General features: G+C 42.2%; 1 long non-coding RNA gene across 3 annotated transcripts; it reads left to right on the forward strand.

The window, feature by feature from the left end:
- The first annotated feature begins 6 nt into the window (after window positions 1-6).
- LOC121480361 lies at window positions 7-12,520 on the forward strand. Of its 3 annotated transcripts, none has more exons than XR_005984940.1 (5): window positions 7-1,911; window positions 3,625-4,520; window positions 4,766-4,945; window positions 5,365-5,540; window positions 7,618-7,747. It is a non-coding gene; the product is annotated as an uncharacterized LOC121480361 (long non-coding RNA). The 3 variants fall into 3 exon arrangements; XR_005984941.1 differs by lacking the exon at window positions 7-1,911 and adding an exon at window positions 10,299-12,520 and having other exon boundaries at window positions 3,109-4,520; XR_005984939.1 differs by lacking the exons at window positions 7-1,911; window positions 5,365-5,540 and having other exon boundaries at window positions 3,109-4,520.
- The last annotated feature ends 27 nt before the right edge of the window (window positions 12,521-12,547 follow it).

The following is a 12,547-nucleotide window of genomic DNA, read 5'->3' on the forward strand; positions in this document are numbered from 1 at the left end:
GGCCCTTTGAACCTATACTGTTCTCTACTCTTCCTACCTGTCCACCACCGTGTACACTGTGGGCCATACGCTAACACTAGAAGCCCAGAGAACACTTATCCATGTATGACACCTTTTATCTTGATTATATGTGGAAAATGTTGATTTATAGGTTGTCTTTCCCTTGTCCTCTAGGAGTTCTTGGGCCATGTCTCTCCATTATCAATTCATGGGTGTTATGTGCCCAGTGAGATCAAGTCCCACATCAGGTTCCCTGCTCAGCTGAGTCTGCTTCTCCCTCTGCCTCTGCCTTACTTCCTGCTTGTGTGTTCTCTCTCTCTCTCTCTCTCTCTCTCTCTCTCTCTCTCTCTCTCATCTCTCTACTGAATAAAATTGAAAACAAAGCAAAACAATCATCTCTCCAATGAAGATGGTGGTAGTGTAGGGCATCCTTTTAGAGCTATTTTAAGAACCAAGCCTAGTCTGGTGAGACAGGATGGAAAGAGAGATAGCCAAGTCCTTACAGAGGAGGACAGGAAGACGCATTTAAAGATACAAAGGAAGATAACCAGACAGACTGTCAGCCTTTCCTAGGCCATGTTGTGTGCAGCGTATTACTGAGGGCGTGTATTGGGAGCAGGTTCAGGGAAGGAGGCACCGTAGGCTCTGAACACCCACAACAGCTAGTCTAAATGGGGAAACACTAGAGTGATGGATTAGACCACTGGATGGATCTCATGATTCTGGGCTTACAAGGAAAGGGAGAATTTAGGGGAAAAAACAAAAGTGTTTAGTAAGGCTTCCTGGAAAAAAGGACTGTGAATCAGTGCTCCCCTACACTATACTTGTAGTTTGGAAAATGAAGTGGACAGGTAGATGGACTTCCTTCTACTGCTTTCTCCTGAGGACTTTTATTAGGTGTTTTGTGTCGGCAGGATTCAGGATTGAGAAAATGGATTGGAGAATCATAGGGAGAAGTAGAGAAGAAAGTGAATTTCACTGTTGACATCAATGTCTCCTATCACTTTCTTATCCCTTAGTTACTCACCCTTGCTGGCTTTCCCAGTTCTCGTTCTACTTCCTGTTTGGAAAATCTCATTCTGGTTCTTCCTGGTAGCCCATCTTGTTTCTGAAGACTTCTAGGAGCAGAAGTCCTAGAAGGCTTTTCTGATATGTCAGATTGATCAACTTGCTTTGGTGTGATAGAAATATGAAGAATTTTCCAGCACTGGATTCTGACTGCATCTAAACCTGTAAATGAGTCAAATCTTGAATGAGGAATATTGCATTTCCCTCCATCTTTTCTAAAATTATCTCAGAGGGACTAAGAAAAGCCACCTGTTCACAACCACCCCAGAATGACACTAGATAATACGGAGTCTCTACAGCCTCTAGAGAAGCCCCAGTTATCTGATTGTTTGCCCAATTAATGGTGCAATGCTACTAGCATGCCATTGCTGCTGGCAGGGACTACGTGTATTTTGTAGGAGAAAGCAAAATGTTTTGGTCTCCACCTACATAAATTTTGGAATCTATTGGGGATGGATTTGGTCCACATATAGTTGGTTGGGAGCCGATTCGTCTGCATCAGGATAGGTTTTCACTGTTGGAATTCAGCCTCTGCCAGACTGGGATGGGATTTCAGAAGTGTAGTGCTGGTAGGGTAGGTACGTGAGTTGGAGGAGGTGGCTGTGTTTCCTCTTGGTCTATCTAATGAGCAGACCGTTTGGGAGCTGCCATGCCTTCAATTTCAAGTCTTGGTTGCACCTAGTAATATTTATTTGCACAATTTGGCTTTCTAGGCTCATGGTGAGAAGATGAAGCAGGATGCATCTAAGGAGTTTTTATTTTAGAAAGGGACACAAAGGCTTCTTCTAAGTTGCGTGTAACCAGAATGCAGTACGAAGTAAGATCATAGTTGGGAGGAAGCCGGTAAGTGATAATGTTTGGTGAGGTGGTTTTCACAGAACTCTTGGGAGATAAGTAGGATATTATTTTCTTCAGCATGAGCGAGTTTGGTTACTTCAGCATTCTTTCCAACCTTTGAAGGAAGTTATCTGACCTTTCCTTCTCTTTCCCTAGGAGAGAAGTTACACATTTATTATTACTACAATGGTTTCCCTCTTTCTTCCCTGCAAAGGGCAGTACTGAAAAGAATTATTATTATCATTATCATTATCATTAACATTATATTTTAGTACCTGGATTTATATTAACAGCTGTAGCAAATATTTAAGCAGATTTGTCCATTTGGGCAAACTGGATTTACTGGCTCAGTGTGTGGTGGAATTTGTTTTGTGGTTTTGGTGGGGGGTTTAGAAGGAAGGCCTAGGGGAGCTCTACCTATTGGATCATGGCCCAAGTGAAGATGTAGGTTGAAGTGACGTTTTCCTTGGGAACACTTATGCAGAATATCAATTTCTGCCTCTACGATACAGTCTTCTCAGGCTGACCCACTCCGCACAGTCTTCTGACCCAGTCTAGTGACCCACTTCTCACTAGTCTTGCCAACACTGGAAAATGTGGTCCTTAGTACCCTTCCCTTTCATCTGCTAGTAAGCCAAGTGGGATCGGACATGCCTTTTTCTTGACTGTTCATTTCCTCTTTTTTTATAAATTTATTTTTTATTGGTGTTCAATTTGCCAACACATAGAATAACACCCAGTGCTCATCCCCTCAAGTGCCCCCCTCAGTGCCCATCACCCAGTCACCCTCACCCCCCGCTCACCTCCCCTTCCACCAACCCTAGTTCATTTCCCAGAGTTAGGAGTCTCTCATGTTCTGTCTCCCTTTCTGATATTTCCCACTCATTTTTTCTCCTTTCCCCTTTATTCCCTTTCACTATTTTTTATATTCCCCAAATGAATGAGACCATATAATGTTTGTCCTTCTACGACTGACTTATTTCACTCAGCATAATACCCTCCAGCTCCATCCATGTCGAAGCAAATGGTGGGTATTTGTCGTTTCTAATGGCTGAGCAATATTCCATTGTATACAGAAACCACATCTTCTTTATCTATTCACCTTTCGATGCACACCGAGGCTCCTTCCACAGTTTGGCTATTGTGGCCATTGCTGCTAGAAACATCGGGGTGCAGGTGTCCCGACGTTTCATTGCATCTGAATCTTTGGGGTAAATCCCCAACAGTGCAATTGCTGGGTCGTAGGGCAGGTCTATTTTTAACTCTTTGAGGAACCTCCACACAGTTTTCCAGAGTGGCTGCACCAGTTCACATTCCCACCAACAGGAGGACTTTTATTAGGTGTTCTGTGTAGACAGGATTTGGGGTTGAGAAAATGAGTAGAGAATTGTGGAAGAAATTAGAGAATAAATTGATTTTCAACATTGACATCGACGTATCCTATCACTTTCTATTCTCTTAGTTACACACCCATCCTGGCTTCCCCAGCTCTCTTTGTGATGCCTGTTTGGAGAATCTCATTCTGATTCTTCCTGGTAGTGCATCTAGTTTCTGAAGACCCCCAGAAGAAGCTCAGGCTCTTCTGACTTGTCAAGTTGATCATCCTGTTTTGGTGTGATGTAAATGTTAATCTAAAACTTGATTCTGGCTCAAACGAGGCCTGTCAGGGTGTCAAATCATAAGTGAGCAACATTGCATTTCACTCTGTCTTCTCTAAAGTTATCCCACAGGGACCAAGAAAAGTCACCTTTTCAGGACCATCCCAGAATGATACTAGATAATATGGAGTCTATACTTCCCCTAAAGAAGCTCTGCCTATCTGATTGTTTACCCAGTTAATGGCGCAATGATACTAGTGTGGGGTCTGCACCTAGCAAGGACTACACAGGTATAATGGAAAGGAGACAAAAATGTCTTGGGCTGCATCTACATAGAGTTTGGTCTATATTCGGCTGAATGCATCAGTCTACGTACAGTTGGTCTGGAGCTTACTATTCTGCATCAAGAACATTTCACCGAATTGCAATTCAACCTCTTGTAGACTGGCATGGGATTTGGGTGATGTGGTACTGGGTGTGGCGGGGTAGGTAGTGAGTTGGAGGAGGCGGCTGTGTTTCCTCTTGGTCTAATGAGCAGACAGTTTGTGGGCTGCCATGCCTTCAAGTTCAAGTGTTGGTTGCACCTGGAAATACTTACTTGCAGAGTTTGGAATTCTAGCCTCATGAAGAGAACATGAAGCAGGTTCTACCCTATGGAGGTTTTATTTTATAAAGGGAAACAAAGACTCCTTCCAAGTAACATGAAAAAAGAATACGGTACAAAGTAAGATCATAGATGGAAGGATGCCTGGTAAGTGATCCCTTTGGTGAGGTTGTTCTCAGAAGACTCCCGGGGGATAAGTCGGGATATATATTTTATTTAGTATGAGCTGAGTTTGGCTACTTCAGCTTTCTTTCCAACCTTTCAGGGAAAACATCTGACCTGTCCTTCTCTTTCCCTAGGAGAGAAGTTACACATTCATTATCACTGCCGTGGTTTCTCTCTTCCTTTTCTGTACAGACCAAGACTGAGAATTATTAGTATTAATATTAGTACTATTACATCTTACTATCTAGGTATGTATTAATATCTGTAGCAGATATTTAACTGGATATGTTTAGTAGTAGGGCAAACTGTATTTGCTGGTTGATGCTGTGGTGGAGTTTTTTATGTTTTTGGTGGGGGGGATGGAAGAAAGGCCTAAAAGAGGCTCTGTCTATTGGGTCATGGCCCAAGCTGAACATGTACCTGAACTGATGTGTTTCTGAGAAGCAGTTATACACAATGCCAGGATGGGGTAATTCCTTTCTCTTCCATGCAGTCTTCTCAGGCTGACGAATGGTGAGCACAAGATACTGTCTTGCCAACACTGGAAAGCGTTTGTTTCATCACCTGGGAAGCTACCTGGGATGTTGACATTCTCTTGCCTCAACTCTTCATTTCTGAGTGCAGAATACCCTTCCTGGTTCATAGTTTATTTATCTTTTCCTTATTTTGTCAGGTAAGAAAGGGTTCATGAATTCATCTTAATGGTAAATTCCTAAAAAAGTGTAATTCTCTGTTTGCCGTGATTAAGCGGGGGGAGGGGGTAGAAAACATGTTGCTTTTGTTTGAGTTCATTTACACAAAGAATCAGTGCGGTGCCTGAATTTTCTAATTTGGAATTTGCCCTTGTATTCCCTTACACTTAGTTGAAATCTGATCTTTAATAGATTGGATCCAGTCCTTTCAGCTAGAAACACATTCTCCTCCAGACTAGGCAGGTTCTCAGCTCTGCTAAGGACAATCTGGGTTAGGGGAGGTTATTACTTGGCACTTCTCCTCCAGGGTCCTCCCACTTGGTTACCCCACCCTCCGTCCTGTCCTTTCCTTTCTCACCTGGTGCACAGCTTGCTTTCCTCATCTATGTCTCTCCCACAGGGCCCAGCACACAGTGCGCTTAGACACGCTCTTTGAATGAGTGAAGGTTTTTCCCCCTGACTCTGCTGCCTGCATGTTTTGCTTCCCTTTCTCATCGGAGATCCTGGAAGTCTCTTTATCACATTTTCTTAGGGAGGACATTGGTGTGGACTTTGCAGATGAGCAGGTCCAGTTTGGTAAGGTGGTTCCGCATCACCCAGGTGGGTTTGAGGGGCTTCTTCCTCCAGGCTCAAGGAGTTAAATATTTTTATAGCTGCTGAAGTTATCTCCCTGCCTTTCTTATCTGATTAAAAAAAAAAGTTGTAAAAAAAAAAAAAAAGTTGTAGTGGGGATGGATTATAGGCCAAGTCAGGTTTAGGAGGAACGATTACCAAAGTCCCCTGGGGTGTGACCCACTAGTGATCATTAAAACACTGACTCACCAAGAAGCAGTTTTCTGTTATCACAAAACTTAGCAGCAACTCTTTAATTTTGAAGGCCCTTTGAACCTATACTGTTCTCTACTCTTCCTACCTGTCCACCACCGTGTACACTGTGGGCCATACGCTAACACTAGAAGCCCAGAGAACACTTATCCATGTATGACACCTTTTATCTTGATTATATGTGGAAAATGTTGATTTATAGGTTGTCTTTCCCTTGTCCTCTAGGAGTTCTTGGGCCATGTCTCTCCATTATCAATTCATGGGTGTTATGTGCCCAGTGAGATCAAGTCCCACATCAGGTTCCCTGCTCAGCTGAGTCTGCTTCTCCCTCTGCCTCTGCCTTACTTCCTGCTTGTGTGTTCTCTCTCTCTCTCTCTCTCTCTCTCTCTCTCTCTCTCTCATCTCTCTACTGAATAAAATTGAAAACAAAGCAAAACAATCATCTCTCCAATGAAGATGGTGGTAGTGTAGGGCATCCTTTTAGAGCTATTTTAAGAACCAAGCCTAGTCTGGTGAGACAGGATGGAAAGAGAGATAGCCAAGTCCTTACAGAGGAGGACAGGAAGACGCATTTAAAGATACAAAGGAAGATAACCAGACAGACTGTCAGCCTTTCCTAGGCCATGTTGTGTGCAGCGTATTACTGAGGGCGTGTATTGGGAGCAGGTTCAGGGAAGGAGGCACCGTAGGCTCTGAACACCCACAACAGCTAGTCTAAATGGGGAAACACTAGAGTGATGGATTAGACCACTGGATGGATCTCATGATTCTGGGCTTACAAGGAAAGGGAGAATTTAGGGGAAAAAACAAAAGTGTTTAGTAAGGCTTCCTGGAAAAAAGGACTGTGAATCAGTGCTCCCCTACACTATACTTGTAGTTTGGAAAATGAAGTGGACAGGTAGATGGACTTCCTTCTACTGCTTTCTCCTGAGGACTTTTATTAGGTGTTTTGTGTCGGCAGGATTCAGGATTGAGAAAATGGATTGGAGAATCATAGGGAGAAGTAGAGAAGAAAGTGAATTTCACTGTTGACATCAATGTCTCCTATCACTTTCTTATCCCTTAGTTACTCACCCTTGCTGGCTTTCCCAGTTCTCGTTCTACTTCCTGTTTGGAAAATCTCATTCTGGTTCTTCCTGGTAGCCCATCTTGTTTCTGAAGACTTCTAGGAGCAGAAGTCCTAGAAGGCTTTTCTGATATGTCAGATTGATCAACTTGCTTTGGTGTGATAGAAATATGAAGAATTTTCCAGCACTGGATTCTGACTGCATCTAAACCTGTAAATGAGTCAAATCTTGAATGAGGAATATTGCATTTCCCTCCATCTTTTCTAAAATTATCTCAGAGGGACTAAGAAAAGCCACCTGTTCACAACCACCCCAGAATGACACTAGATAATACGGAGTCTCTACAGCCTCTAGAGAAGCCCCAGTTATCTGATTGTTTGCCCAATTAATGGTGCAATGCTACTAGCATGCCATTGCTGCTGGCAGGGACTACGTGTATTTTGTAGGAGAAAGCAAAATGTTTTGGTCTCCACCTACATAAATTTTGGAATCTATTGGGGATGGATTTGGTCCACATATAGTTGGTTGGGAGCCGATTCGTCTGCATCAGGATAGGTTTTCACTGTTGGAATTCAGCCTCTGCCAGACTGGGATGGGATTTCAGAAGTGTAGTGCTGGTAGGGTAGGTACGTGAGTTGGAGGAGGTGGCTGTGTTTCCTCTTGGTCTATCTAATGAGCAGACCGTTTGGGAGCTGCCATGCCTTCAATTTCAAGTCTTGGTTGCACCTAGTAATATTTATTTGCACAATTTGGCTTTCTAGGCTCATGGTGAGAAGATGAAGCAGGATGCATCTAAGGAGTTTTTATTTTAGAAAGGGACACAAAGGCTTCTTCTAAGTTGCGTGTAACCAGAATGCAGTACGAAGTAAGATCATAGTTGGGAGGAAGCCGGTAAGTGATAATGTTTGGTGAGGTGGTTTTCACAGAACTCTTGGGAGATAAGTAGGATATTATTTTCTTCAGCATGAGCGAGTTTGGTTACTTCAGCATTCTTTCCAACCTTTGAAGGAAGTTATCTGACCTTTCCTTCTCTTTCCCTAGGAGAGAAGTTACACATTTATTATTACTACAATGGTTTCCCTCTTTCTTCCCTGCAAAGGGCAGTACTGAAAAGAATTATTATTATCATTATCATTATCATTAACATTATATTTTAGTACCTGGATTTATATTAACAGCTGTAGCAAATATTTAAGCAGATTTGTCCATTTGGGCAAACTGGATTTACTGGCTCAGTGTGTGGTGGAATTTGTTTTGTGGTTTTGGTGGGGGGTTTAGAAGGAAGGCCTAGGGGAGCTCTACCTATTGGATCATGGCCCAAGTGAAGATGTAGGTTGAAGTGACGTTTTCCTTGGGAACACTTATGCAGAATATCAATTTCTGCCTCTACGATACAGTCTTCTCAGGCTGACCCACTCCGCACAGTCTTCTGACCCAGTCTAGTGACCCACTTCTCACTAGTCTTGCCAACACTGGAAAATGTGGTCCTTAGTACCCTTCCCTTTCATCTGCTAGTAAGCCAAGTGGGATCGGACATGCCTTTTTCTTGACTGTTCATTTCCTCTTTTTTTATAAATTTATTTTTTATTGGTGTTCAATTTGCCAACACATAGAATAACACCCAGTGCTCATCCCCTCAAGTGCCCCCCTCAGTGCCCATCACCCAGTCACCCTCACCCCCCGCTCACCTCCCCTTCCACCAACCCTAGTTCATTTCCCAGAGTTAGGAGTCTCTCATGTTCTGTCTCCCTTTCTGATATTTCCCACTCATTTTTTCTCCTTTCCCCTTTATTCCCTTTCACTATTTTTTATATTCCCCAAATGAATGAGACCATATAATGTTTGTCCTTCTACGACTGACTTATTTCACTCAGCATAATACCCTCCAGCTCCATCCATGTCGAAGCAAATGGTGGGTATTTGTCGTTTCTAATGGCTGAGCAATATTCCATTGTATACAGAAACCACATCTTCTTTATCTATTCACCTTTCGATGCACACCGAGGCTCCTTCCACAGTTTGGCTATTGTGGACATTGCTGCTATAAACATCGGGGTGCAGGTGTCCCGGCGTTTCATTGCATCTGTATCTTTGGGGGTAAATCCCCAACAGTGCAATTGCTGGGTCGTAGGGCAGATCTATTTTTAACTCTTTGAGGAACCTCCACACAGTTTTCCAGAGTGGCTGCAGCAGTTCACATTCCCATCAACAGTGCAAGAGGGCTCCCTTTTCTCTACATCCTCTCCAACGTTTGTGGTTTCCTGCCTTAATTTTAACCCCATTCTCACTGGTGTGAGGTGGTATCTCATTGTGGTTTTGATTTGTATTTCCCTGATGGCAAGTGATGCAGAGCATTTTCTCATGTGCTTGTTGGCCATGTCTATGACTGTTCATTTCTTACTTAGGAATGCCCTTTCTGGTTCATAGTGGATCTATCTTTTACTTATTTCAGCAGGTGGGGAGGTGTTCATGAAATGCACTAAGTTGTAAGTTCCCAGAGAGTGGAATTCTGTATATGTCACCATTGTCTTGCACTGTGTGTAACTGAGTGTGTGATGATTTGGGGATATTGGTGGTGGTGTTGATAATTTAGAGGGAAGGAAGATATTTCTTTTGCTTGAGTTCTTTTGTGCAAAGAATCACTGTGGTTCCCGAATTTTCTATTTTGGAATTTGCCTTTGTATTCATTATACTTAGTTGAAATCTGATCTTTAATAGATTGAATCCAGTCTTTCTCATGCAGAAATTTACATAGTCTCTACTTGGAGACCATCCAATTTCTTGGTTTAGCCCCAATGCAAAATACATGGAATGGGCCTGTGTAGTTATTTACAGATTACAGAAAAAAAAAAAAAGGTAACAAACCCAGGAATATCTTTTCTCTGGGTGCTTACACTATAAGGATACTTCCTTATCCTCCTGAAACAGGTGAAAATCCTATTCTACACCCCATTCAATCCTTTGACTGTCGTACACTCCTCCCTTCTGCAGGCTAGCCCTACATGTAGTTATTGAAGTTGGAGAATCATGTCATGTTGCCTAATGTCAAAGTGTTAGGTGACTAGTTTTATAAACAAAGTAAAAAGTGGAAGTAGCAAAACTCTGTCCTGTCTGTTCAGTTGTCACACATCAAGGAGATGACAGTGGAGCAAGTCATAAATGTCACAGGTAATGTACTTTGTGTCAACTGACTTGGGTTACTTCCCTTGTATTTTCACTTCGTGGTGGTGAAAGAGACTTGGACCTCCGTTCTTTGTCAGATTTCTGTCTTTGCCAAAATGGGCTTTAGAGTCTAGGGTCCCTCCTTGGCTCGGCCAGTTAACTCTTTGTACCTCAGGCTCCAGCTGGGGAAGGCAAGGCAAGCTGAGAGTGTCATCACACAGAAGCTCTGCTCCTGTACTACAACTCACCACCTACTACTCCTACCCTCTTCCCTAACTAGGAATTCTCCCAGTGCAGAGTTCCAGGCCCACTGAACATTAATGAGGGGAGAGCATGGAGCAAGTGGAGCTTCATGGAGAGACTGGATATCTATCTGGAGGTGTGCCCAAGCTGTTTCTGGAGGTAGAGACATGTTGAACAGGGTTGGGGAGAATGTGTTCTAGGCAGTGTGAGGGCTGATGTTAACACCAGCAAGACATGCATGTGTGGGGAATAATTTGTTCTGTTCAAGCAGGAGACACAGAAAAGTTTGTTAGTAGGAAAGTGGTAAAAACGGTGCAAAGAAAGACTTAAAATACCATCTTAGAAGTTTGGATCAGATAAAGAGGAGAAAAGTATCTCTATCTCTCTCTCTCTGTGTTTGTGTGTGTGTGTGTGTGTGTTTGTGTGTGTGTGTGTGTGTGTGTGTGTGTGTGTGTGTGTGTCTTTTTAAGACCTGAAGAAAGTGTCATTTCCAGAAAGGCAGTAGGGAGTACTCCCACTTCAGTTTTCCGGGGCAATGTAGTAGTCAGGAAGAATATGATTTAGGGCCTTATCTTATGAATCTGAGTGAGAGGTGAGAGTATCTTGTATTTAGAGTTACCAATTTTACGGACCAGGAGGGTGGACCACGGAGTATGGCAGGAGGTTGGCCCTGGATATGCAATATTGGCAAACCATGGGAACCTAGTAGGTAGAGGTAGTATGGACAAGGCGCTAAGGGTCCATGTGACTTCATGTCAGCTGAATTGAATTGAGGGTGAGGTTGGTGATCTCCAAATATCTGAAACCAATGGTTTCAGTTGGAATTCCTTACATGTATTCAAAACTTTTATGATATTATCCCGAATAAAGTCCTTAGAGGCTGCCTTGCCAATACCCTTATTCCTGGTCATATTTAGGGTTGTCTTTGTTTTGAAGCTAAAATTTAAAGGCAGTCCTTTATCTTCTCTATTGATCTTCCTAAGGTAATAGCATGTTCACAGTGCCCATTATTCCTTATGTCAAGTCCGTATTTGTTAATAACTTAAAAAATACAGTGAGGTGATCCACAAAGAGACAAAGTAGTCTGTAATGATGCTTGATGTCCATAGGTCTTAGTGATTATTTCTATGAGTGATCAATAAATATTCTCAATGCTCTAGGTGCTGTGGGCTTAGAGCTGGTGACAGACATGGGTCACAATGGGGAATACTACTGCTCATTTTTAGTCAAGGACGGTGTCTTATATTGACTGATGACTCACTGACCTGCATCTCTGAAACCTATAATACATTATATGTTAATCAACTGTATTTAAATTAAAAACATAAAATAAAAATATTCAACAAATTAACAAAATGTAATATTTCAGTCTGCAACTATTAATCATTCCATGAAATGGAACGCCATAGAGAATATAGTGGCAATTAGTCCTTATAACAGGAGTATTCTGTTCGGCATGCATTTAAAAAACAGAATTCACATTTTCTTTGGAAATGACAAAGGATTATTTCCAATTTCGTTTCAGAACATACATTTTGAGTATATGACCACTCCATTGAATCTGTCTTCAGCAGTTTTTTTGTTTTGTTTTGTTTATTAAAAAGTATCATGGCACATTTGTGCTGACAAAAATATGTGAAATGAATGAATGAATCAATGAATGAATGAATGAATGATCTGGAGACATTTTAACCCCAAGTTTGGTTTGGTTTTAGCAGGACATGTTTAGATGGAGCTCTCAGACTTAACATCACAGTACTTCCAGCTCTGGTCCAGCTCCTCTGGAGGAGAGGGAGACATTGGCAGAAGGTGACCTGGTCTCAAAGAGAAGAATATTAGTTAGGTCATGGGGTTGTTATGGGGGTTAAATGAAATAACATTGCATATTACTTGAAGCTCAAATTCTTGTTCTCTTTCATGACTCTGTCCATGTGGCCATAAATATTGCACATATAAGTGGTTCCCCTATATGCCAGACACCAGTTTTTCTCTACCCCAACCTTTTCACATATTCCCCAGTGCCTCTAGAGTTCAAGCCTAGGGCCCTGGTTTATTGGTTTGTGTCATTCCCACAAAATAACAATAAAAGAGGATAGAGTTTTTATAAGCATGGTAACATGAGCCAAGGTTGTAGTTTTTTTTTTCCAGTAACTTTTGCTTGCTGACAAATACGGTTGTAAGTCAAAGACATGGGAGTTCTATCTTCCTACTCACTCCTCTGATCTAATGTTCCTGATTTGGGGCTAGATCCATTCAGGACAATATAAGAAATAGGCTTCATTCCCT

The sequence above is a fragment of the Vulpes lagopus genome, chromosome 21, assembly GCF_018345385.1.
Source record: "Vulpes lagopus strain Blue_001 chromosome 21, ASM1834538v1, whole genome shotgun sequence".
Classification (NCBI taxonomy): domain Eukaryota; kingdom Metazoa; phylum Chordata; class Mammalia; order Carnivora; family Canidae; genus Vulpes; species Vulpes lagopus.